The sequence below is a fragment of the Lepisma saccharinum genome, chromosome 1 (genome assembly GCF_977018435.1).
Source record: "Lepisma saccharinum chromosome 1, izLepSacc3.1, whole genome shotgun sequence".
In the NCBI taxonomy this organism is placed as follows: Eukaryota; Metazoa; Arthropoda; class Insecta; order Zygentoma; family Lepismatidae; genus Lepisma; species Lepisma saccharinum.
Genome location: NC_139229.1, coordinates 174,410,687 through 174,420,289, shown reverse-complemented (window position 1 = coordinate 174,420,289; position 9,603 = coordinate 174,410,687).

The window sequence follows — 9,603 nt, the reverse complement described above, 5'->3', positions numbered from 1 at the left end:
TTATTCGGGAATCTAAATGCAGAATGAACTCATTAACTTAATGACATCTAGACAGTCTTTAAAAATACACGTATTTTCTCTAACGTTAGATATGAGACACCAAGAACAATGTCATTAGTCCTTACTCCTTAGATTTGTAAATTGAGAAGTAGAGAAAACCCTCTTGCGTGTGCTTAGATATAAAGGAGTGCTGGAATCAGATGTACAAGTATGACAATGGTGCGAAAATGAAATGTTTATATAATGAGTTCAAGCTATCTCATGTAGATATATAATTTATACCAGAATCGAATCCGGCACCCTTTAGTGCAAGACGATCATGTTAACCACTATCCTATGGGTCAGGCCCAAGTCTTTTGTGCCATCAGATTGTACGCATTGGATATTGATGAGATTCATAAGTAATTTTATGCACATATCTAATTTCTTAAAATTAATCTTATATGTGTGTGCAATGATGGCAATGAAAATAACGAAATTCCCATGCGCCCTCATCTTTGGTACGACGGGTTCAAGGTTTGATCCCTGGCAGGTGCTCCAAAACTTCTCTGCTGGCCCAACATCATAAGGACAATTGGGGAGCTACTTGAAAGCAATATGGAAGTGAATTCCGCTCTCAAAACTAAATGGGAGTCAATGTGAACATGCATCACCGAATGGAATACCAGTTGGCAGGCCTTGTCTCTCAAAATTAATTTTACTCACTACATGTAGTTTTCTAGAGGACCTAAACATGCCTTCTTATGCACCGTACACTGTTGTTTTATTTGACTTCTCTTTTACAGTTTTTCTTCCAAATAGGCCTTGAGCCAGACAGGTTGTTGGTACCACTGGGGGGGATGGGTTCTAACAGTGGCAGTGATTAGGTGGGGCGAGGGTGGGCAGCCCAGTTTTTGCCACTTTGACCCCACACTATGCTAAATCTTATCTACGAAGGGAAATGTACTGTCTTTACCCCTCCCCCCATTTTGGCACCTTGCCCCCCCCCCCCTCACCCCTGGTTTTGGAACCCAGTCGCCGCAACTGGGTTCTAATATGATTTTTTGGTAAGGTTGGGATGCCTAGAGATGGAAAATATGTGATAGCATGTCATAACTCTTTGCCTTCTTTGTGTTATCACTCCATTCCCCAGATATCTTGATGTAAATGGAAACGTTTTGATAATTTTTAATAGTTTGACTTTTACTGTTAGAAATGGCAATTACAGTAATTCTGATCTAAATTAATATAATAATAATAATGATAATAATTAAGATTATAATAATTACACCAATTAAAATCTGTGAATATTTTAATAATTTAATTGACAAGTTGAATGGGATTTAACACCATTATCAGACTCAATTGACTATTCGCTCATCATTAATGCTGATATACCTGAATTAACAACTGAAGTGCATAGCTATGAGAATGACAGTAGCAGTCCAAGGACAATGTAAGAGTTCATTGAGGAATGTGGGCAAGTAGTACAATGCCTCTAAAGTGCGATTTACCTGAATCAATGGCATGGAGAGCCATAGGAAGGATGGAAGCTGGACAGACAACGAGAGGTATCTGTAGCCCTTGGAGCGTCTCAAAGTGCCATTTCTCGCCTGTATATTCAGTTTCAAACAACGGGAAATGTGCGACGAAGGCAAGGTCAAGGCCGCCCACAACAACACCAAGAGACAACGGATACCTCTTGTTAACAACCGACTGGAACAGATGACAGAATGCAATGAAACTACAACATGTCATCTCAAAACATGTCATCACCAAAAATCATGAAAAAAATATATTTGGTCCGTCATACCATACTCTAAAACATATCAAAAAATCATTCTGGGACTGCAATGGGATCAGAAAATACAAAATAATATGTTTAACTATGTGACTGATAAACACCTCATTACATGAACTATGACGAGTCAAAAGTCCTTAACACCCCCTACAAAATGTAATGGAGTTATCCTGGTCATGAAAGAAATATGTTAGGCACAGGGAGATCTCTAGCTGTGTGTGTCAAGCGCAGGTCCGGCATATTGATTGATTGATTGATTTAGTTTATTTTACTTCACGTTTTATGCCTCTTGGCTAATTTGTGAAGATGGGGATGAGTGATGAAATGATAAAATTGATGAATGGACATTCACAAACAACCAAGCCTGACCAGGATTTGAACCCGGGACCCTTGGCATCGCAGCGCGATGTGCTAACCACTTGGCCACAGGGTCGCGCGGGTCCGGCATATTGTTGACCGCCATATTGAATTCAACGCAAACATTTCAAAGGAAAGGGGGTGATGTGATATATCACCTTGATCAAATCTAGGCTATATACTGTTCTTGGTGAATCTCCATTTAAAAGCATTTGCTTGTGAGTTGATGATGGGCTTATCACTGTGGAGTGAGTACTGAAGATGAACACTGCAGTTGGCACCCAAATGAGGTGACAATAGAGAAGCTTCAGAAAATCATCATGTATTATTAAGGATTGAAAGTTAAAGAAATAGCAAATATGGTGGGTATCTCAAATGAATGTGTTTTCAACATATTGCATGTCCATTTGAGCATGAGAAAACTTTGTGTTTGATGGTTGTTGTGTTTGCTCACATTATACCAAAAACATGCTCTAATGGATGTCTCATCTGAGTGCTTGTAGTGTTTCAAGTGTAGCTCAAACAGATATTTGCTACCAGATTTAGCCCCCTCTGATCTCCATCCATTCCCAGAACTCAATAAATGGCTCGGAGGACAAACACTTTCTGGTAACAGTGAAATGGTACATGCATGAACCATATTTTACAAAAGTCGGTAAATTCTTCTATTAAAATGGTGTAACGGCATTAGAACATCATTGGTTAAATTTGTCGAGTTCAAAGGAGATAAATTCAAGTGAGTCAAATTAATTCATAATTTCCTTCCTTGCTTATCTGTCACCCAGGCACCCCCTCTCCCCCAGATGTGATCCTTATTTCGGTGGACCATTATTCAGTTTTATTTATCACATCAGATTTCTAATATTTCCACTTATTGTTGCTTTTACTTTCAATTTATTTACATGGCTAGGCTATTGAAAAGAGCCTGAACATCTGTGCCCTGCACTAGTCATCAAAATGTAACTATACTCACTTAATTTTATAGTTTTGAAATTTTAAGAAGAAAAAAATAATTGGGTTTCCCCACTAGCATTGTGGGAATACTGTCGCCTAGTAATCAGTGGGTCCTTGGTAGAGGGACATTGCACAGTGCTCTGAATCCCACTTAATACTGTAGGTCCAGACCTGATTAGCTTATCTCAACATAAAGTTGACTTCAAACAAACTTTGAGAAAGAATGTATCCACTTCAAATTAAATATAATCAGCATCTGATTATGTTTCCATAATGAGTAGTTAAATGCATTTCTCCTTGTAAGATTTTAATGAATACGTCAATAATATACAGTATTCAAAAAGGAGGTGCATCCCCCAGCTAAGATTTTTTCTAAAACATCCACACCCATTACAGTGTCATCATGTAAGCCCATGGTTTTGAGTTGGGTGGCATTTGTAAAGGGGGATTAGAGCAAATTTCCTCTCTGAAAACTGCATCTCCAAGTATGATACATTTTTAGGAATGCCCTTTTTGTAATATCCTGATGTTTCAAAGACACTGGAATTTCCTCCCACCATAAATCTTTCAAATGCCACTCTGAGTCTGAATAAGAATTTTCTAACAATTGTTAATTTGGACAGAGAGAGCAAAAATAGCAATTTGATATGATTAACAGTGGCAGTTTAAAAATCTAAACCATGTTTTAAAGATGTCTCCATTATTACTTCTGGGATAAAAGCATAACCAATGGACATATCGTGTTTCTGTGGCATCTTTCAGGATCCTCTCAGTTACTTTCCCCATGAATGGTGCCGAGGAACTTATTAACTTTTGGATATCAGTGCTCGAAGTAGAAATTCCTACAGGTGGGGGATTCTTGGTTTGGGGATAGCTGGATTCATGTATGATTCAACATGAAGGTAATGAAGAATGTGGAGGGATGCTTACACAAATTGTGCTAGCTGGATGGATAGCATCTACCTGCATTCCTCGTACTTAGAGCACTGCGGTATAAGGGGAAAATGTTAGTGACTTCTATATTATTGTCAATGAAACACAGTCAAAGAAAAACAGTAACTCCACAAGAGACTTGTGGAATTTTGAACTCTGCCTCTCACTAATGAAAGTAGTGAGTAGGAACTAATAACACACAATAATATGCACCAAAGAACAGTGACTGTAGTTTTTCATGCCTAAAACACTTCTGACTTTCACACTAGCACTTAGAAATACTCAAAGCTATTACTTGAGTTCAAAAAGGAAGGAGTGTCACACTTTTTGCTTGTTGGCATACATGGATGCCCTTGTCTACGAGCACACTGAATGCTGGTCACAGGATCTCACCATTGATGAGTGTCTTTATCAATTTTATCCAATTACCATTCATCGTTATCGTTCCAATTAGCCTAAAGAGGCAGAAAAATAACATTCAATAAGATAAGTACAAAATCTTGGATACCCTTTAGAAAATGGTGTATGGAGGAGGGTCAAAGTCAATAAAAAATGTGTAACGAAGTAGGATATCAACTGAAAATTATGTGACGTCATGTTAAAAGACCATTGTAAAATAAAAATATTGTAAGAACGAAAGAGGAGTGAGGGCGAGAAATGAAAAAAGAGAAATAAAAAGTGATGGAGAGAGAGATAGATAGATGAGAATGTACAGAAATAAAAGTAAGATTGATTGATTGATTGATTTGGTGTTTTTAAATCCACTTTATGCACAGGAAGGCTAATTGGGACTCGACCTACAGTTTAAAGTGGGATCCGAGCCACTATATGTCTCCACCAGGTATCGAACCAGGGATCCCTTGATTACCAGGAGAAGACGCTACCACTGCGCCATCGAGGAGGCACAGAAATAAAAGTAAGAGAAAGAAATATTGAATAAGAGATAAAATAAATAAAATAAGTGATTTAGAGAGAGATATGTATGTTGAGTAAGTGAGAGAAAGGAAGAGATATAAACGGGAGCGGTTTAAGGGTCGGGCGACTACCTGGGGCACAAAACTAGGACGTCCCCTTTGAATAGTGCCAAATGTTATTTCTGATTACATGAGAGTTGCTATCTCTATTTGAAAACAGATGGATTTGTGCAACAAAAATTAATTTAAATTACTGCTGCATAACACAATCTAAGAGATTGCTGACATTTTGATATCGTTATGTAGGTAATAAGGGGCTCCAGCCAAACGGTTAGTGCTATCGTCCTTGAAGTGATCGGTTCCGGGTTAAATCCCCGATGGAAACCCCCAAAATCTCGGCATTGACCCAGAAAAATCTTGTGGCATATTGCAAAAACCAAATTAGGTATAATAGGGAAAGAAAAATGCAAAGACAACATATCACTAAAACACGAAGGCAAAATCGTGGTCAATCCCCAAGATGTAGCATCAACTTTCAATAAATACTTTACTGGGATAGTAGAAAAAATAACAAAAAACATCCAAAAACAAAATTATAAAACTAGTGATATAACTAAAGTAGATTCTAGTATATACTTATTCCCAGCAGACGAGAAGGAAATATTTAGCTTAATAAGTCGCTTGAAAAACAATTATTCTGCCGGCATAGATGAGATACCTGACATTGTAATAAAAAAATGTGCCGCACACCTATGTGGTCCATTAAGTCATGTAGTTAATCTAAGTCTCCTTACCGATAAATATCCAGAACAGGTAAAGACTGCCATAATAAAACCTCTACACAAGAAAGGGTCAAAAAATGAAATGAGTAATTACAGACCAATCTCTCTTCTCCCAGTCATCTCAAAAATACTCGAAAGGGTTATGTACAGTAGATTAATAACATTTTTCAACAAATTTTCCATCATTTCAGAACAACAACATGGTTTTTGCAAAGGAAAATCTACACAATCTGCTATACACACATTCACAGAAGCAATTAGAGAAATTTTGGATAAAAAAGAACACTGTGTAGGGCTCTTTCTAGATCTAACAAAAGCATTTGACACTGTCAACCACAAACTCTTGGTAAAAAAAAATGGACCAGTATGGGATCAGGGGAGTAGCAAAAGAATGGTTTAAATCATATTTAACGGACAGGAATCAGATAGTAGAAATAACTCACATCGATGAGGATAATAACAAGGAAAATTATCGATCAAAGAAACAACGTATTACATATGCTGTACCCCAAGGATCCATTTTAGGACCCTTGCTTTTTTTAATTTACATCAATGACCTTCCACAAAACTATAAAGATGCAAACACAACTCTCTTTGCTGATGATACAACTGTTCTTATAGCAGGAACAAACACAGAACGGTTAAAACACAATGTAAAGAATACAATCACGCACATCTCGGAGTGGATAGAAAAAATGGTCTTGTGGTAAACACTGAAAAAACAAATGCAATTAGATTTCAAATCAACAGATGTAGCAGTGAAACTCCAGAAATTAATGTATCTAAGATAAAATTTCTTGGCGTTCAACTGTCTGAAAATTTAAAGTGGGATCTACATATTGAAGCTACAGGAAACAAGGTTAGTGGGTTTTGTTATGCGATAAGAACAGTAAGAAATGTAGTAAATCTAGAAGCAGCAAAAACACTATACCATGGCATCATTCACTCTGTATTACGGTACGGCATCATTTTCTGGGGGAACATGAACAAAAGCATTACATTATTCAGACTACAAAAAATAGCTGTTAGAATTCTGGCAAATGCTCCAACAGATGCACCATGCAAACCATTATTTCAAGAATTACAGATATTGCCAGTTCCATGCATATACCTATATGAAATCCTAACAGGCATGAAAATTTGTCAAAATACACACGCAGCAAATAAGGACTACCACAACTACAACACCTGGGGAAAGAATGACTTACATATGGAATTACACAATACTACATTCTACCAAAAAGGGGTAACATATAATGGTATACGCCACTCGACTCCTCTGTTGCAATGTACGAACGTTGTGTTTGTGCCGAAACGATCTCAGTATGTGTATGTGTGTCCGTTTCACGAAGCTGTTATTCAATGAACAATCCATTCGAATGTGTTCTCCCAGGTTTTGATATTATCCTTTATGGTGTTGTCGCCTGCCTACGAAATGTAACCTTAACAAAAATCCTAATTTTCCATCCTTGTGACTTGGATCTTCAAGATTTAGGAAGAATTCAGACTGAAGGCACACACACGTCGTTTGTAATGAGTGACCCAATTGACAGAAACTTTTCACACCGTAGCGTCACGACAGGCTGCAGAAGCCTGTGTTCGATTTGTGAAACCCTGAAGCGATACATATAGCTTGTAGCTTCGGTGTGAAACCTGGTGGGTCACTTTCATTGTCACCTTGAAACGGCAGCTCGTGTTGACCACAGAAGAAAAATATCTTGTCAACCGGTGGGAATGTCCCTTAATTTTATTATTATCTCCTTTTTTTGTGCTTGTTAATTAAACAGGCAACATCTTACGGTTGGGCATACAGAAGAGATGTGCTATGCAGAAATTTTAGCGGAAAATGCAGGCTCCACTAGGCATACCGTGCCATTGCTCTACAGCGACAGCAAAAGATCAAGCGAAGCCAAGGCTGACTCGGTAGCTCACTTTGTAGAACAAAGAATGGCTCGGTATATGCCAGAGACCCTGGTTTTGGAGTCATGATCGAGCTTGCTCTTTCCGCTAAAATTTCCACATATGCAACATCTTGCTTTCTCTTCTCGACATTCATAAAATTTTCGGCCTTCATGGCTGCCCTTTGTGGTAGTTAGTGTTTGAGTGTTTTTCCAAAACAGTTGACTTAAAAGTCCTTTTTTAACCCACGAAACTCTCGGACTGCATACACGAAACTTGGTCCGGTCACTAATAAATCGTCACTCAAAACTTAGTATTTCAGTCGATCTGTGCAGCTTATTTATTTATTATTTTTTTTTTTAAAAAAATGATGCTCCAATGCCCATTACTGCTGAAATATTTACTTTAGAGCTTCGATCTCTTCGGCTCATGCCCGACCCTGTGGCCGAGTGGTTAGCACATCGCGCTGCGATGCCAAGGGTCCCGGGTTCGAATCCCGGTCGGGCTTGGTTGTTTGTGAATGTCCATTCATCAATTTCATCATTTCATCACTGATCCCCATCTTCGCAAATTAGCCAAGAGGCACAAAACGTGAAGTAAAATAAACTAAATCAATCAATCAATCTTCGGCTCATGACCCGAAACTAGCACTACACTGTTGACAATGTCTTCTGCTTTGGACCCGAACTTGTACTAGTGGTAGACTTCAGCACTTTCCAGGAAAATGTGTCACTAGTCCTCTTCCCCCCTCCCCCTCCCCTCCGAATATCTACATCTTATAAAACTGTCAATGGACACTGACTGATCACTAATCGACTGTTGCACTTACTCCTGAAGTGTTATTGAATTATTCTGTTGTACAGACCAACTGTGAAATTGAATCCGCGTATTTATATCCATATTATATTCTGGAACGTTCCGCACATAAAATGTTTTGTTAATACTGCCAGTAGTTCGACTGCACCTCCTATTCAAGAACGTTCCCTCTCGAGCTTTTCAGAGAATTAGTAATGCAACGAATCGCTCGACTCATGGCACTACCTTCAACAGTGCTTTGTTGTGCAACTTCCAAATGCTGACAAATCTTTAAATAATGCTCAAGTTCGTTGCGACAACACCGAAAGAGCAAGAAAAGTTTACATACAATATTATCAATAACAGGATTATCCCTCAGGGTTCTAGAACATTCTCCACCTTTCCTCGATAATTATATCTCTCCTCAAATTATAATCACAATATTTTATTTCACACACACAAGCCAAAACCCTCATTTTATCTAGTGTAAATCGAAAAATTTCGGAGGGGGCTCGAGCCGCCTGAGCCCCCCCTCTGGATACGTGCCTGGTATACGCTTATTTAACATGCTACCAAATGCATTCAAAAACATAAAGTCATTGCCAGTATACAAGTTACATCTAAAAAAGATTCCTAAAGGAACATTGTTTTTACACAGTGCAAGAGTACATTGACACCGTAAGTGACAGGAATAACAACAATAATGTAACAAAGTAGAACTGCCCTATCATTATTTTTTTATTTTTCCTTTGCTGTTCGATTTCATTTATCTAGATGTAAGTATAGGTGACTATTTTAAACAGCGGCGTGCATTCGGGTTACGCAAGGTACGCACTGCGTACCCACAACACAGTAAGGAAAAATAAACATTTTTTCGTCTTCCCCGAACATGAAAATTCAACAATTATCGCTCCGAAAGCAGTTCCACTGCAAGAAATTCCGATTTCCGCACGAACACGCTGCTGCCTTCCTGACGGCATTCCCGAATGATCCCGATTGTGACTTCGGCACCCACCCGATCCGCGTTTCTGCCGATTTCCGCAAAGACTTCTGCTTGGTACCCTAGAAATTCGGAAGGTAACTCCATTGGCTCATATCAGCCCCGACCACGTGTTTGGGTCTGCCCGCGCTTACCCTCTCTCTCACTTCTTTCCCAGTTCTAAGCATCGAGGGTACCCAAGATTTTGAC